This window comes from Lolium perenne, chromosome 2 (genome assembly GCF_019359855.2).
Source record: "Lolium perenne isolate Kyuss_39 chromosome 2, Kyuss_2.0, whole genome shotgun sequence".
In the NCBI taxonomy this organism is placed as follows: Eukaryota; Viridiplantae; Streptophyta; class Magnoliopsida; order Poales; family Poaceae; genus Lolium; species Lolium perenne.
Window position 1 is genome coordinate 142,554,348 of NC_067245.2, and position 17,630 is coordinate 142,571,977.

The 17,630-nt window shown below is 46.0% G+C and overlaps 2 long non-coding RNA genes across 2 annotated transcripts; both read left to right on the forward strand.

Moving 5' to 3' along the window:
* The first annotated feature begins 467 nt into the window (after window positions 1-467).
* On the forward strand, window positions 468-3,389 carry LOC139836070 (uncharacterized). Its single transcript, XR_011751985.1, has 3 exons — window positions 468-1,082; window positions 1,173-1,267; window positions 1,761-3,389. It is a non-coding gene; the product is annotated as an uncharacterized lncRNA (long non-coding RNA).
* A 1,279-nt stretch (window positions 3,390-4,668) lies between these two features.
* LOC127333400 (uncharacterized) lies at window positions 4,669-6,678 on the forward strand. The gene is made up of 3 exons (XR_011750979.1): window positions 4,669-5,283; window positions 5,374-5,468; window positions 5,962-6,678. It is a non-coding gene; the product is annotated as an uncharacterized lncRNA (long non-coding RNA).
* Window positions 6,679-17,630: the final 10,952 nt, after the last annotated feature.

A 17,630-nucleotide genomic window follows, 5' to 3' on the forward strand; every position in this document is an offset into this window, starting at 1 on the left:
CTTATCCTCTTCCTCTCATATTTCTTAGTTTATAACTAAGTCTTTCCAATAAATAATTTTTTGTATAAAAAGGTGTTTTGTTTTTGATAACAAACAATGTAAATATTTTGAAAACTACATTTTAAATCTCTCTCACCTTTGCCTCAAATTCAAAATAGTTCTAGAAATAAAAGAAAACAGAAAACCCTATCAGCTATCCTTCCCTGGGCCCTCTTTGTTTCCTCCGACGCAGTCCAGCCCAGCAGCATCCTGGCCCGACCCACCTTCCCCACGCGGCCCGTACCCCTTCACTGCAAGGAGACCGAGTCCACCTCGCTTTCTTCCTCACGCACGCAGGGCGCGTGCTCGTCTCTTTTCTGTCGTTGTCGAAGCCGATCCCCACCTCCAACCTCCCTCGCGTGAGCCTCCCCCTCCTCTACTTTTTCCTGGACCACAGCAGCCACAGCTGGCTCACATCCTCGCCCACGTCTCTTCCTCCCTCCTCCTTTCTTCCTCTCCAAGGAGAACAACCGGAGAGGGTTTTGCCCGTGTGCTCCTCGCCGGCGCCCGACCAACTCCGGCCTCCCCGCGTCAATCTAATGCCACCCGTAGATGCGCCTCGGCCTCCTCTTCAACCTGCTCCAAGGAATCGAGCCGGGGCTCGTTCAATCAACGGCAAATTCGCCGTTACCTTCTCCGACTCCGGCGAGTAAATCGTCGATTCCGGCCGCTGGAGGCCTCCCCCGTCCTCTCCGACCTCATCCACGGCTCCCTGGTGATGTCCTCGTTCCTCCAGACCTCTTCCCCGTCTCGTTCTCGTCCTTTTTTTTTTCTACCGACGTTGACCACCGGTAATCTCCGCAGGAGCTCGACGCCGGCGGTACTCCGGCGACCCCCTGGACGCCTCACCACCACCATCCGGTTCCCCACGTTCTGCCGCACCCCCCGACGCCGTCTCGCCCGTCCCGGGTTGGCCAGAATCTCCAGATTCATGCTTGACTGTGAGCTCAGTCATGGCGTTTTTGTCCCAGACCTCCGCCTTGTACTGGGTCAAAATGGCCGCACGTCTCGTTCTAATCAAAACCCGAGTCTCCAGCTCAGTGGTTTGACACTTAATCTTGATCCCGTGAAGCCTGAGTTCAAACCCTACTTCTATCAATTAAGCAGCACCTTTTTGTTGTTGTTTTCTTCAGATCCGTGGATGGGCCTTGGCCCAGGTTCCCTTCCCGGCGTCAGTCCTCTATCCTGCGCCAGCAATAGCCTAGAACCGGCCCAGAAAACAGCGCAGGTTCAGCCCAATTCGTCTCTGCCCATTTGGTTCTGTTTTGTTTTTGCAGGAATTGTGTAATTATTGCTAAAATCATATCTTGCAAACTATAATTCCAAATAATAAGTGTTATACATGAAAGTTGATCAGAAAAATGCAAGGAACATGAATATGCCATCCATTCATCTGTTTGCATCTCGCATCATGTCGCGCGTTGATAGTTGTGCATGTTCACCTAACATATATGCGGAGTATTTCGGAATTCCAACTAGGTTTTCCCCGCTCCGTTTAATATTGAAGTAGCTCACCCCTGCCATGTTTGCTATGCTAATCCACCCTTAAATTTGTCGGTAGAAAATGCAACTCCAACCTAACTTGTTTGTCCGGGGTTTCGACTCCGCTTAAATTGGATAAGTGCATCGCATCATCCTTGCCATGTCATGCATGCATATCATATCATGAGCATGCCGATTCTTCTTCCGTAGTTGTAAGTTTGCATCCGTTGTTTGTCCAGCATTTGCTTCTTCCCGGATAGGATCGCGAAGTGGTGTTGTGAGATACGACAAGTTCTCCGGATGTCCCTCGACAAGCTTAACAGGCAAGCATTTCCCCTATACTTCTGCCCCTGCAGAAGTCGCTCACCTATTTTATTTTGCCTTCTCCCTCATGCTATCCTTAAGTTGCGTTCTTGTCACGTGTTCTTTCCACTTGTTACCTCAAGCAGCCCATATTGCCACCACCACCTCCTACGGCTATTGTTTGGTTATCGAGTCTGCCCTTGCGAGTCGTAGTGCATGCTAGCGCTGTTTTATCTCGTTACCGTTATTGTTATCTTATTGGGTTATATGTTGGGAAGAATCATGGTTACTTTAGTTGTTGATATTTGTTTAGAGGAGGCATCGGTGGGTCAGCTGATCGTTTTGTGACGGCTCACTTGTGTTTCCTAAATAACCTAGGACCCCGAGTTCTTGTTATCTGTTCCGAGACTGAGCGCTCTAACCACACGTGGGTATGCTTACCGGGTCTCCCCTCGACCACTGCCGGAATCTACAGCTTTGTCCAGTGGCCACAACTAGTTTGGATGTTTGTTTTGTTTCTCCCGGGCGTGCAAGCTTGTTTCTTTGTGGTCAGATGATATGATGTTACTCTTGGGGAAGCCATGTTGCCTTGTAACCCCGTTGTCTCTTGCACGCTCGTAGGATGCGGTACGTATTGCTGAAGATGGATTCACCCTGCGGGCACTGTTTCCATCTGAAAGCCGTAGACGCAAACAGCTAAGTCCGCGTCGGAGTTTCGATCGGGCTCCGAAACGGGTTAACTCAGTTAGGTGGCTTCCTGGACATTGTTGTAGTGAAGGAGAGTGCGTGTCGTGATATCCACCTGTCGTAAATGGGTTGATCGTGCGTGTGGGCACATTTGGGCACCCCTGCAGGGTTACAATCTTATCGATAAGCCGCGTCCGCGGTTATGGACGACTTGGAGCTGTATGACTCGACCATAGACAACTTACACCTGTTGTTTCAATCATAATAACTTGTGTAGTAAGTTAGCACAACTCTAATAATAAATGGTTAAAACTTGACAACCGTGTGAGTGCCTTTGTAAGTACTTCTTCGCGAAGGGGGAACGCATCGGCTGTGTTATGTTTGCAGAGTATAGAACTATTAGTTTATGCGCTCTCTCACCTTCTCTGATTAGACGAATGTTGTAGAGTGTCTCTATAGGTTTTTAGTGCTTGCGCGTTGCCGCTTAACCCCACCATATTTCCTATGACGTTCCTCTTGCGTCCTCTAAGTCCCCTGCGTGCCTCAAGTACAAAGGACGACTGGTTGACGAATGCTTATACGTCTTGAAGTCTTGTTAAGTACGAACCCGTACTTATTGCTGCTTCTACGGGATATAACCGGGCAGGTATGAAGATATGTTCGATGAAGACGACGTTAGCAAGGTTACCCTTCCGGCTTGGCCTGGGCAGGGTTATGGACGCCGCTGGTTATCTTCAGGACTCTTAGTCCAATTTGTATCTTGTCCGTACTCGGACGTATTCGATCTTCTGTATGATTTGGATCTTTGTATTGTATATTTGTATCTTGACTCGTTGGAGTCGTTGTTGTATATATGTCTCTTGTGGGCTCTATTGTAATCCTGTTGTAATGTTACCGCTCGTGTTAATTCCTCTGGCATCACGTGTGTGATTCGTCGCGCACGTCGTGTCTGAGGGCGTCTCTGGATCGATATCGTGCGGATTTCGGCGGGATCGCTGGAATCCTCAGGGTACCGGTTCCGGGGCGTCACAAGTTGGTATCAGAGCCAGGTTGACGGTACCTCACAAGTTGGTATCAGAGCCAGGTTGCGATACCCCACTAGTCCAGCCTGTAGGTTAACCTTGCCAACGGTCGTTCAGTTTAGAGTGTTAAAACTATTTTCTAAAACTCGTTGGATAGATCTGACTAGCTCTGATTTTTCTCCTTACCTATATTATTCTTTCTCTTCTTACCTATGCGCGTTTTGAGTCTTCTCCCTTATCCGAGTTCTCTGAGTCTTAGGTTCCGACGTGGGTTGGACGATCTTTGCCCCTCACCTATTAGGTTTGTTCTTCGGAGGATCCGACAGAAGTGCATCATCAACAGCGGAACAACGAATTCTTGTTAGTGGTGTCGCCGATCAACATGGAGCAAGAACTCTTGTTAGTGGTGTCGAGGAGATCGACACGACGCCCGAAGATCCGATAGTTCACCTCTCTTCCCCGTACCATGGCGTGGAATCTCGGGGCGAGATTCCTTGTTAGTGGTGTCGTTTGTAACGACCCGGAAAAACCCCATATATTAGTTTTTCTTCGCAGCTCGTTTTTCCGTGTCGTTCCAAGTCATCATGGCATATGCATCATGTCATCCATGATTTTATTAAATAAAAGTATTTTATAAACCCCTCCCTTGTCTTTCCTTTAAATAAAACCTTATCCTCTTCCTCTCATATTTCTTAGTTTATAACTAAGTCTTTCCAATAAATAATTTTTTGTATAAAAAGGTGTTTTGTTTTTGATAACAAACAATGTAAATATTTTGAAAACTACATTTTAAATCTCTCTCACCTTTGCCTCAAATTCAAAATAGTTCTAGAAATAAAAGAAAACAGAAAACCCTATCAGCTATCCTTCCCTGGGCCCTCTTTGTTTCCTCCGACGCAGTCCAGCCCAGCAGCATCCTGGCCCGACCCACCTTCCCCACGCGGCCCGTACCCCTTCACTGCAAGGAGACCGAGTCCACCTCGCTTTCTTCCTCACGCACGCAGGGCGCGTGCTCGTCTCTTTTCTGTCGTTGTCGAAGCCGATCCCCACCTCCAACCTCCCTCGCGTGAGCCTCCCCCTCCTCTACTTTTTCCTGGACCACAGCAGCCACAGCTGGCTCACATCCTCGCCCACGTCTCTTCCTCCCTCCTCCTTTCTTCCTCTCCAAGGAGAACAACCGGAGAGGGTTTTGCCCGTGTGCTCCTCGCCGGCGCCCGACCAACTCCGGCCTCCCCGCGTCAATCTAATGCCACCCGTAGATGCGCCTCGGCCTCCTCTTCAACCTGCTCCAAGGAATCGAGCCGGGGCTCGTTCAATCAACGGCAAATTCGCCGTTACCTTCTCCGACTCCGGCGAGTAAATCGTCGATTCCGGCCGCTGGAGGCCTCCCCCGTCCTCTCCGACCTCATCCACGGCTCCCTGGTGATGTCCTCGTTCCTCCAGACCTCTTCCCCGTCTCGTTCTCGTCCTTTTTTTTTTCTACCGACGTTGACCACCGGTAATCTCCGCAGGAGCTCGACGCCGGCGGTACTCCGGCGACCCCCTGGACGCCTCACCACCACCATCCGGTTCCCCACGTTCTGCCGCACCCCCCGACGCCGTCTCGCCCGTCCCGGGTTGGCCAGAATCTCCAGATTCATGCTTGACTGTGAGCTCAGTCATGGCGTTTTTGTCCCAGACCTCCGCCTTGTACTGGGTCAAAATGGCCGCACGTCTCGTTCTAATCAAAACCCGAGTCTCCAGCTCAGTGGTTTGACACTTAATCTTGATCCCGTGAAGCCTGAGTTCAAACCCTACTTCTATCAATTAAGCAGCACCTTTTTGTTGTTGTTTTCTTCAGATCCGTGGATGGGCCTTGGCCCAGGTTCCCTTCCCGGCGTCAGTCCTCTATCCTGCGCCAGCAATAGCCTAGAACCGGCCCAGAAAACAGCGCAGGTTCAGCCCAATTCGTCTCTGCCCATTTGGTTCTGTTTTGTTTTTGCAGGAATTGTGTAATTATTGCTAAAATCATATCTTGCAAACTATAATTCCAAATAATAAGTGTTATACATGAAAGTTGATCAGAAAAATGCAAGGAACATGAATATGCCATCCATTCATCTGTTTGCATCTCGCATCATGTCGCGCGTTGATAGTTGTGCATGTTCACCTAACATATATGCGGAGTATTTCGGAATTCCAACTAGGTTTTCCCCGCTCCGTTTAATATTGAAGTAGCTCACCCCTGCCATGTTTGCTATGCTAATCCACCCTTAAATTTGTCGGTAGAAAATGCAACTCCAACCTAACTTGTTTGTCCGGGGTTTCGACTCCGCTTAAATTGGATAAGTGCATCGCATCATCCTTGCCATGTCATGCATGCATATCATATCATGAGCATGCCGATTCTTCTTCCGTAGTTGTAAGTTTGCATCCGTTGTTTGTCCAGCATTTGCTTCTTCCCGGATAGGATCGCGAAGTGGTGTTGTGAGATACGACAAGTTCTCCGGATGTCCCTCGACAAGCTTAACAGGCAAGCATTTCCCCTATACTTCTGCCCCTGCAGAAGTCGCTCACCTATTTTATTTTGCCTTCTCCCTCATGCTATCCTTAAGTTGCGTTCTTGTCACGTGTTCTTTCCACTTGTTACCTCAAGCAGCCCATATTGCCACCACCACCTCCTACGGCTATTGTTTGGTTATCGAGTCTGCCCTTGCGAGTCGTAGTGCATGCTAGCGCTGTTTTATCTCGTTACCGTTATTGTTATCTTATTGGGTTATATGTTGGGAAGAATCATGGTTACTTTAGTTGTTGATATTTGTTTAGAGGAGGCATCGGTGGGTCAGCTGATCGTTTTGTGACGGCTCACTTGTGTTTCCTAAATAACCTAGGACCCCGAGTTCTTGTTATCTGTTCCGAGACTGAGCGCTCTAACCACACGTGGGTATGCTTACCGGGTCTCCCCTCGACCACTGCCGGAATCTACAGCTTTGTCCAGTGGCCACAACTAGTTTGGATGTTTGTTTTGTTTCTCCCGGGCGTGCAAGCTTGTTTCTTTGTGGTCAGATGATATGATGTTACTCTTGGGGAAGCCATGTTGCCTTGTAACCCCGTTGTCTCTTGCACGCTCGTAGGATGCGGTACGTATTGCTGAAGATGGATTCACCCTGCGGAGCCTTTGTTTCCATCTGAAAGCCGTAGACGCAAACAGCTAAGTCCGCGTCGGAGTTTCGATCGGGCTCCGAAACGGGTTAACTCAGTTAGGTGGCTTCCTGGACATTGTTGTAGTGAAGGAGAGTGCGTGTCGTGATATCCACCTGTCGTAAATGGGTTGATCGTGCGTGTGGGCACATTTGGGCACCCCTGCAGGGTTACAATCTTATCGATAAGCCGCGTCCGCGGTTATGGACGACTTGGAGCTGTATGACTCGACCATAGACAACTTACACCTGTTGTTTCAATCATAATAACTTGTGTAGTAAGTTAGCACAACTCTAATAATAAATGGTTAAAACTTGACAACCGTGTGAGTGCCTTTGTAAGTACTTCTTCGCGAAGGGGGAACGCATCGGCTGTGTTATGTTTGCAGAGTATAGAACTATTAGTTTATGCGCTCTCTCACCTTCTCTGATTAGACGAATGTTGTAGAGTGTCTCTATAGGTTTTTAGTGCTTGCGCGTTGCCGCTTAACCCCACCATATTTCCTATGACGTTCCTCTTGCGTCCTCTAAGTCCCCTGCGTGCCTCAAGTACAAAGGACGACTGGTTGACGAATGCTTATACGTCTTGAAGTCTTGTTAAGTACGAACCCGTACTTATTGCTGCTTCTACGGGATATAACCGGGCAGGTATGAAGATATGTTCGATGAAGACGACGTTAGCAAGGTTACCCTTCCGGCTTGGCCTGGGCAGGGTTATGGACGCCGCTGGTTATCTTCAGGACTCTTAGTCCAATTTGTATCTTGTCCGTACTCGGACGTATTCGATCTTCTGTATGATTTGGATCTTTGTATTGTATATTTGTATCTTGACTCGTTGGAGTCGTTGTTGTATATATGTCTCTTGTGGGCTCTATTGTAATCCTGTTGTAATGTTACCGCTCGTGTTAATTCCTCTGGCATCACGTGTGTGATTCGTCGCGCACGTCGTGTCTGAGGGCGTCTCTGGATCGATATCGTGCGGATTTCGGCGGGATCGCTGGAATCCTCAGGGTACCGGTTCCGGGGCGTCACACCGTGCAAGAAGTGCGAGCAGCCGGCGAGGTTGCCGCCGTCGAATCGATCTGGGGCAAGATTGCCGCCGTCGAATCGATCTAGGGCAATGGTCAAGTGCGTCGGCTGCCAGAGCTTGGTCGCCTCCACGGAGTCCTACAAGCACTATATCGCGTGCCCGCATGGTCCGTGCGGCTGCACAGAGGCCATCAATACCGGCTGCAGCTTCACCGGCCCGCCGCGGGAGCTCCTGGTACACCTCCAAGCATCCCACTCCATCCCAGTGTTTACGTTCCAGTATGGCATACCCGCCTGGTGCATAGTTTGTGTTCCGGTACAACCGCAGGGACACCTGTTCATCGGCAGTGGGGAAGAAGACGGTAGCGTGTTCGCCATCACCATTGGCGCGCTCGGCCCGACCACCATTGTGTCCTGTGTGTGCATCAGGTCGGCCGCGTGCTTTTTTCCGATGTACAAGGCGCAGCTGCTGGTGATTGGTCCACCGGCGCCGGCGCCGGCTGGGACCAGTGACCTCTCGACGGACACCTTGATGGCGGTAATCGAGCCGACGAGCTCCCCGAAGCCTAGCTCGATCATGTTGCAGCAGCTCACTTCTTTCCTGGCGGTGCCGCCCCGTTACGCGAAGCAGAATGGAGGGCAGCGTGTGTTGCCTATCTGCGTTTGCATCAACAAGAAGGTTATACAATAATCTTCGTTTAGTTACTCGAAGATCGGAGGGAGTAGTTTAGTTCGAAATAGGGTTCGTTCGGATGTATTTTGGACTTGTATAGTAGTACTACTACTCCAGAACTATTAGCTAGCTAGTTGGAGTGCTAGAATGCAGCTCGGAGTATTAGTATTTTGGTAGTACTATATATATGTGACTGCAAGTTCAAACTAAAATGGAGTATTTCTTGCTAATGTTGTTCTCTTGGAGTCATCATTTTTTTCTGAACGTGTTAACTATGCTATTGTCTAAGGATTCGTTTAGATTTCTTTGGTTGAATTCATATTTCGTCTCTTCCTAATTTGGCAAAACTGCACTGTCATGGGCATTCTTACAAGGTCGCTGAAGTTTCTAAGTTTCTTAATGTGTATTGCGTAGGGTGTACCCCCTTAACATGGATCTGTTGCATTTTTTGGTTGTATTTTTTTTGGCAATTTTCAGGACCATAAAATAGCACGCCTTGAGTTGAAATTTGAATTACTTTTCGAAAAGTGGCCGATACTAGCATGGAGTAGTAAAGTTTTTTTGTACTCCCTCGGTCCCACGGAGTCCTTTGGTGTATTTTTTGGTTGTATTTTTTTTTTACAAAGTTGGGACAACTTTGGTGGGATGGAGCCACGGAGTCCTAGTTGATGGCGAGAAGGTTGATGCCTTGCTAGGTTGGTGTATGTTGCAAAAAGAACAAGGTTGGTGTGTATTTGTTTTATTTGTTCACCATAATACTGACATGGCCATCGATTTGATTAGACAACACAAGCCTGGGACGTTTCACTTATTTATTGTAGGGAGCACGATTAATGGACTGTAATGATGGGGCTACTCCTATAGTCCGTCTGCTCCTACTCGGGTGTCGGGTCACAGTCACACTCTCCTCTTTTTTTGAACACATTCACACTCTCCTCTTTTTTTGAACACATTAACACTCTCCTCTTTTTTTGAACACATTCACACTCTCCTCGAAACTGCAGTAGGCAGTATATGCATAAGAGGAGGAGCGTCTCGGTTCACCTCCGTCGTCTATCCCCACTCCGCCCAGCTTCAATAGCACGCGCCTGCGTCTCCGCCATGGCGCTTTCGCATCCTATCCAGCAGTGTCCAGTTTGATAGCCTCTGTTCTCCAACTCAAACCCCCACCTGCCGCCATTGATCGCCATCTCTCTCCCAAAGTTCGAATTAGTAAATCTCCCAAGAAAATACCAACCCCATTGTACCACCTGCCTCATTGCGATGGCGAAATCGAGCAGGGTCGATCTGGGCTGTTTCACAAGGTGTTTACGGAAGGCCCCCTTGAAGTGCTCATTAGCCAGTGCGACGCCATCACCGCCGCGTCCCTAGTCGGTTCCTCCAAAAGTATTCTTCAGTCAGCCAAATACAGTACCACTCTGCCTGCTTCTCAGCCGTTTGGCCTTCCGTGTGTTCTCTGTTGTGACCCGGCGGATAAACCATGGGAGTTTAAGGAGGATTTGCCGGTGCACAGCAAGTGCAAACTAGTGCCGCTGGACAGGTTCTCCTATGATTGCCTAATGCCACACGGTAAGGATGAGGAGCGGGCAGGCGCCAATGGAGATTGGATCGCCATGGTTGGCCCCAAAGGCAAGTGGAACCTCCTCAATGTCTACACTCATCGCAAGATTAAGCTTCCATCTTTGAGGAAGAAGTTTGAAACCACACGCAATCCACTTATATTCGAGTATCAGGGTGATGCTATTCAACTGGAGAAGATAGCTATTTGCCAAGTTCCTACAGCTGCTAGGGGGTATAAAGATTTCTCCCTTGTCGCAATCTTCGACTCTGCAATTGCCTACCTCCATGGTGAATATCCTCATACATGGATATTTCTTGAAAACCAGTTTCAGTATGGCGCCATATACTGCGATGCAATTATACATAACGGACTTGTGTTTGCCGTTACTGAGCTTGGAAATGTTTATGCATGGGATCCTAATCAATTTGGTAACATTTTCTCCCTATCTTTTTTATATACGTAACTTATATAGTATTTCACCTCTTATTTGTTGAACTGTCTTGGCATCTTTTGGCTTAAAGGAATTCCATAGGCGCACACCATAACTCTCTTGTGGTATGGACATATATAGAATTTAACATCTATAGGAATTTTAGTATGGTCTAATGTGCATGTTGTTCCGTAGGAAAAAGGCCCCCTAGTAATTAAGTTTCTTTATTATTACTCCCTGGAAAATTTAAGGTAGAGTAGAAATAGAATCAATAAAGGTGCCATGCAATATTGATAAAGACTTTCATTTGTTTATATTCCCCCGGTTCTAGAGAATAAGGAGTACTATATTCAAACCATCTAAAATTTGGACCAATATTTTGGTGAACATGTTTTAAATCCATATGAAGTTTTACCAAGATGCTCGAAATATATTTCAAACCATCTTATGTTCGACCATGATTTTATAAAGTACTAGTATTGGCATCTACAATACCAAATCAATATCACTAGTAGATAAATCATGAAATATATTTTCATGTGACGTGTTCTTTCCTTTTTCAAGGTCCTATAGTGCTCCCTGCTCCATTCCTTCCGTGGACGGCTGGATTTGATGACGATGATGATTTTGACTCTAATAGTCGTACGTGGTGGCTGGCAAGATCTCAAGATCGTTCTAGACTTCTCCTGATCTATGCACGTGGCGTAATGTATTTTGACGCTGACGGTGCTCCAACTTATTATGATAGTACCCCTTCTGTCCATTGCAGTCGCGCTGTTCACAGCTATTCGGGGTATACCTGCATGGTATTCTCGAATGACACTAGTCGGTTACTTCCAGCCAACCCGTGGGAAAGCGTTACTAATCTTGGAGACTATTCTATGTTCCCTGGGTTGAACTATCCGATTTTCATGCCAGTGGGTGGTGCAACATTTCCCCCAGGATATTTGACAAGAAGAAACTGCATCTACACCACGCCTCAGGCCATTGGCTCTCAGTTTGACACATTACATCAAGAAATTTTCCGCTTCAGTCTAAATGGCGAAGACCACCAAAGCATCTCTTTCTCAAGCAGCGGTCCAGCGGCCAACTGGCATACGGGGTTTTGGTTCATCCCAAGCTACACCAACGCGCTGGACTGGAACAAAGACAATCAAAGTTAGGGATATGTATGTAATAGTAGGATCATACTACTAGCTAGCTCAGTTGGTCTTGACTCCTATTTAACTATTTATAGCTAATGTACTTAGGTGATAAATTGATGCTATTTGCATGAACCCAGGTGCTTCTTGTAATTTGATCAAATACGGTCTATACACATGCATGGTTGTTTGGCTGTTTCAGTGTCCCTAGAGGCATACATATATACTGTTATTTAGCAATATTTATTACAGTACAAAGGTCTTAACCTCATGGTTCACAGAAAGTATAAACGTAGATCAGCCATCTAAACATAGAAGACATTCTAGTGTATGATTCTTACATATACACATCAACATCCTATCAGAAAATCTTAATGTGAATTGTACTGGCTGTACAAACCCGTGCATCATTCTCTAGCCGGTTGCACCCAAAAACCAAATCGTGGTACTTCATAGTTGACTGTATGTAGGACAACATACGGATCCAATGCAAAGCCATGGGTATCACCTGCATGACAGAACCATATTTCACATGGTTGGAGGTACTCCATATGGCATTTAAAATCATTCCTTGTCCTTCATATGGCCCTTATAATAGTACAGTTGGATTTGTGGGTTTTAATTTTTTATTAACACACTCAATTAATTGCCCAAACATTGATTAATAATATTATTAAGGGGTGTGATGTTGAAAGCCATAAGAACAATGTGCCAAACAATCTTTGCTAGCGGACGGTAAATGTATACCCATCAGAAATATTAGTACTACTAGTAGTACTATCAAAATAAACAGCAGACGTGCATGTTTCTTTGGTCAGAATAACTGCTGCACCATCTTAAAAGTAAATGGCATGACCATTTATTTGATTTGATAGCGTGCAGCTAGATGGCGTACATTACTATCTCTACTTCCTTGGGTCGCCCAAATCTGGAGTACTAAAAGCAAATCCTGGTGATTCATTTGACAAGACAACACAGATGCGTCCAAATTTCTCCGCCCATATTATATTATAGCAATATACGAAATCTGGAGTGCGTTGCCTCGTTGCCTTCCAAGAGAAGCAACATTCCTTGCCAAAAAAGAGAGAGAGGCTGTATTTATAACTACCTCACCGGCCGCCACTAGTACAAACCATCACTCCCTCTCCACCTCCACCTCCACCTCTTCCCTAGTAGCTCCACCTCCATATCGGCGACGGACCACAATCGCGCGGCTTCGACTTCCTCTTCGACGGCGGCGGCGACAGAGGCGTGAGGCACCTTCTCCGCGGCGCATCACTCATCCTCGTCCCGCGGCAACAATGGCTATATGTGAAATCACCATACCCTTGTGTATGGTAGAGATGATGATGTGCGGATAAAATTTTATTGGTGGTTGCTCATCCTTGTTTGAATATTTGGTGTAGATTCACATCTAGGGCAGGGTGTCAAGCGGGGTGGGTAGCGGGCTAGCTAGTTTCAGTGTGAGTGCTTTAAATCTGCTCTAATCTCAACCACTATTTGCTCTAATTTTCTGGTTTGCGGGACGATTCGCGGACGCCGCTTGCAACCCTAATCTAGGGTATTGATCCTTGATTAGTAGACTACTAGGATTTACATGCCAATTTGTTTTTAGACTAGATCCGGATATTTGTCAATACTACTACGTACTTCTTCCGTTCGTATTTAATTGACTCTAGTTGAAAGCATCGACGGTTCATTTTCTTCTCTCCCTCGCGTCGACTAACTAAAACCGAACAGAGGGAGTATTAGGAATCCATGTGCATCCGTACTACCAGTAAGGTATTGCGTTGTTGCTGAGGCTCAGTGTAATCAATATCTTTCGATATTAATATACTCACTTTATCAGAAAATAAATTAGTAATCCATGTTCAAACTTGCTAGTTTGATCGACGTTTGATGATGATTTGTGAGGCCATGTATGGGCCTAGTTTGTTTTGCCTGGTGGTCAGTAGGCTGATGATTTTTTTTTGCTTGGTCGATCTGTGGTTGTTCCATGGCTACTGCTGATTAAGCATTACTAGAATCAACAATTTTTTGCTTGTCTGGTGATTGGAAGTGTATGCGCTCTTCTGAAGAGCACCATCGCATGATGATTAGTCTTAATGGAGATGCAGATGTCGATCAAGAGGGAGAAACATATCTTGATCATGCATTTCTCACGAGATTACTTGGTGATTGGAAGTAGAATCCACAATTTGTTGTGCAAACTTCTCAACATATGCATATATTCAATGAATTGGCTTTATGTGATCAATAGTACTTCTTATTGCAGATGGATGGAGGGGAAAGAGCGAAAAAACCGATACTTAGTGAGATGACTTCTCATTCTGTGACTTCTGATATCCCAGATGACAAGGTAAATATATAGAACGACGATTCGTAGGTGATAAAAGCAGAATCCACAATTTGCCGTGCAAACTTCTCAACATATGCATATATTTGATTAATTAGTTTTATGTGATCAATATTATTACTTATTCCAGATGGACGTAGGGGAAGGAACGAAAAAGCGGATGCTATGTGAAATGACTTCTAAATCTGTGTGTTCTGATATCCCAGATGACAAGGTAAACATATGGACCGACGCTTGTTTTGCCGCTGCCCCTGTTAGATGGCTAGATGCTCTGGTCTAATTTCTGTTCATGTGCTTATTATTGCAGAAACATAGAGTTGAAGAAAACTCTATATTTTCTGATGACAAAGGTGAAATGGCATGCCAGTCTTTTAAACCTCCGATGCCACCTTGTTTACTGTCTATGGAGACTGATGCAGCTGGACCTGGTACTGATGAGCCTATACCTGGCATCATCGTGCCACATGAAGAAGGTTGTGGATTGGGTTTACCCCCTGCTGTAGAAACTGGTGCAGCTGGAGCTGCTAGTGTAGAGCCTCTAGTGAATGGTGTCATTCCACGGGAATTCTCTGAACTGGAGCAAAACGGTTTACCTATTGTCAAGACCGATTTAACTGGTGCTGATGCTGGAGTTGCTACTGATGATCCTGCACCCGAAGGAGGTTTTGTATTGGTAGAACCCGTCATGACTATGCCCACAGTACTGACTGGTGGTGGACCTGGAGCTGGTAGGGTAGAGCCTCTAGCGAAAGGTGTCGTGCCACGAGAATCCTCTGAAGTGGATATTGGTGGTTTACCCTCTGTAGAGACTGGTGGTCTACCTGGAGCTGGTATTGTAGAGATTTCAGCAAACGGTGCTATCCCACCCGATTCCTATGAACTGGAGCATGTACCTAATGTGCCTTCTGTAGAACCTGACGCACCTGTAAGTAGTGGTGATGATTCCGCTAAATCTGATCAAGAAGGATCTGCATCTCTAGGAAAAGATGTCAGCTGTCATTCTCCTGAACCTAAGCTGAACTCAGCAACAGTAGCTTATATAGCACAGACTGTCCTTCAAGCTCTAAAGATCCAGTTGGGTGGTTCACAGGACCAGCTACTCCAAACCATTGTCACTACAAAAGACCAGCCAGCATGCTTCGTCATCTCCTGCATACTGTTTGACAAGCTGAAGCACTGCAACTGGCGCATTCTTCAGTCCCATCAGCATGGAGAGAGGAGCTATGTTTATGTCAAGATGATTCATGCTGATTTGGTAAGGTTCCATGATAAGATGTATGGGTGGGGTGAGGCAAGAGCCACATTTTGCAGCATTCACACAGTCTTCGCTCTTGAGCCAGACCCCATGGATGCTTACCCAGTGGTGCAGCTGTCCTGACTTAATATATGTTTTATGATCAGTATGCTGCTATCGTGGAACTGTGATGTGGAGCTACCTTTCTTATGGTTTCTAGGCTTTTGGTTTCAACATGTATTATGGAGCTTACCTTAGGACTTTCGCATGCGTTTGGCTGTTGACCTGTAATGTTTGTGGTTGGTTGTCTAATCTACTTGGCACAATCACATTGCAAAGGCAAATGTTCCTTTTCTCTTTAATTGTTATTATGACTTATGTGTTATAACCAGGCAAGAATATGCAATCTTGGTTCTCTGACCGATATATATGTACACACAACTTTTGTTCACATAATAACAATTTTTTGCTTGTCTGGTGATTGGAAGTGTATGCGCTCTTCTGAAGAGCACCATCGCATGATGATTAGTTTTAATGGAGATGCAGATGTCGATCAAGAGGGAGAAACATATCTTGATCATGCATTTCTCACGAGATTACTTGGTGATTGGAAGTAGAATCCACAATTTGTTGTGCAAACTTCTCAACATATGCATATATTCAATGAATTGGCTTTATGTGATCAATAGTACTTCTTATTGCAGATGGATGGAGGGGAAAGAGCGAAAAAACCGATACTTAGTGAGATGACTTCTCATTCTGTGACTTCTGATATCCCAGATGACAAGGTAAATATATAGAACGACGATTCGTAGGTGATAAAAGCAGAATCCACAATTTGCCGTGCAAACTTCTCAACATATGCATATATTTGATTAATTAGTTTTATGTGATCAATAGTATTACTTATTCCAGATGGACGTAGGGGAAGGAACGAAAAAGCGGATGCTATGTGAAATGTCTTCTAAATCTGTGTGTTCTGATATCCCAGATGACAAGGTAAACATATGGACCGACGCTTGTTTTGCCGCTGCCCCTGTTAGATGGCTAGATGCTCTGGTCTAATTTCTGTTCATGTGCTTATTATTGCAGAAACATAGAGTTGAAGAAAACTCTATATTGTCTGATGACAAAGGTGAAATGGCATGCCAGTCTTTTAAACCTCCGATGCCACCTTGTTTCTTGTCTATGGAGATCGATGCGAGCTGGACACAGTGCGATGAGCCTATACCTGGCATCATCGTGCCACATGAAGAAGGTTGTGGATTGGGTTTACCCCCTGCTGTAGAAACTGGTGGTGCAGCTGGAGCTGCTAGTGTAGAGCCTCTAGTGAACGGTGTCGTGCCACGGGAATTCTCTGAACTAGAGCAAAACGGTTTACCTATTGTCAAGACCGATTTAACTGGTGCTGATGCTGGAGTTGCTACTGATGATCCTGCACCCGAAGGAGGTTTTGTATTGGTAGAACCCGTCATGACTATGCCCACAGTACTGACTGGTGGTGGACCTAGAGCTGGTAGGGTAGAGCCTCTAGCGAAAGGTGTCGTGCCACGAGAATCCTCTGAAGTGGATATTGGTGGTTTACCCTCTGTAGAGACTGGTGGTCTACCTGGAGCTGGTATTGTAGAGATTTCAGCAAACGGTGCTGTCCCACCCGACTCCTATGAACTGGAGCATGTACCTGATGTGCCTTCTGTAGAACCTGACGCACCTGTAAGTAGTGGTGATGATTCCACTGAATCTGATCAAGAAGGATCTGCATCTCTAGGAAAAGATGTCAGCTGTCATTCACCTGAACCTGAGCTGAAGTCAGCAACGGTAGCTTATATAGCATGGATTGTCCTTCAAGCTCTAAAGATCTAGTTGGGTGGTTCACAGGACCAGGTACTCCAAGCCATTGTCACTACAAAAGACCAGCCAGCATGCTTCGTCATCTCCTGCATACTGTTTGACAAGCTGAAGCACTGCAACTGGCGCATTCTTCAATCCCATCAGCATGGAGAGAGGAGCTATGTTTATGTCAAGATGATTCATGCTGATTTGGTAAGGTTCCATGATAAGATGTATGGGTGGGGTGAGGCAAGAGCCACATTTTGCACCATTCACACAGTCTTCGCTCTTGAGCCAGACCCCATGGATGCTTACACAGTGGTGCAGCTGTCCTGACTTAATATATGTTTTATGATCAGTATGCTGCTGTCGTGGAACTGTGATGTGGAGCTACCTTTCTTATGGTTTCTAGGCTTTTGGTTTCAACATGTATTATGGAGCTTACCTTAGGACTTTCGCATGCGTTTGGCTGTTGACCTGTAATGTTTGTGGTTGGTTGTCTAATCTACTTGGCACAATCACATTGCAAAGGCAAATGTTCCTTTTCTCTTTAATTGTTATTATGACTTATGTGTTATAACCAGGCAATGAATATGCAATCTTGGTTCTCTGACCGATATATATGTACACACAACTTTTGTTCACATAATAACAATTTTTTGC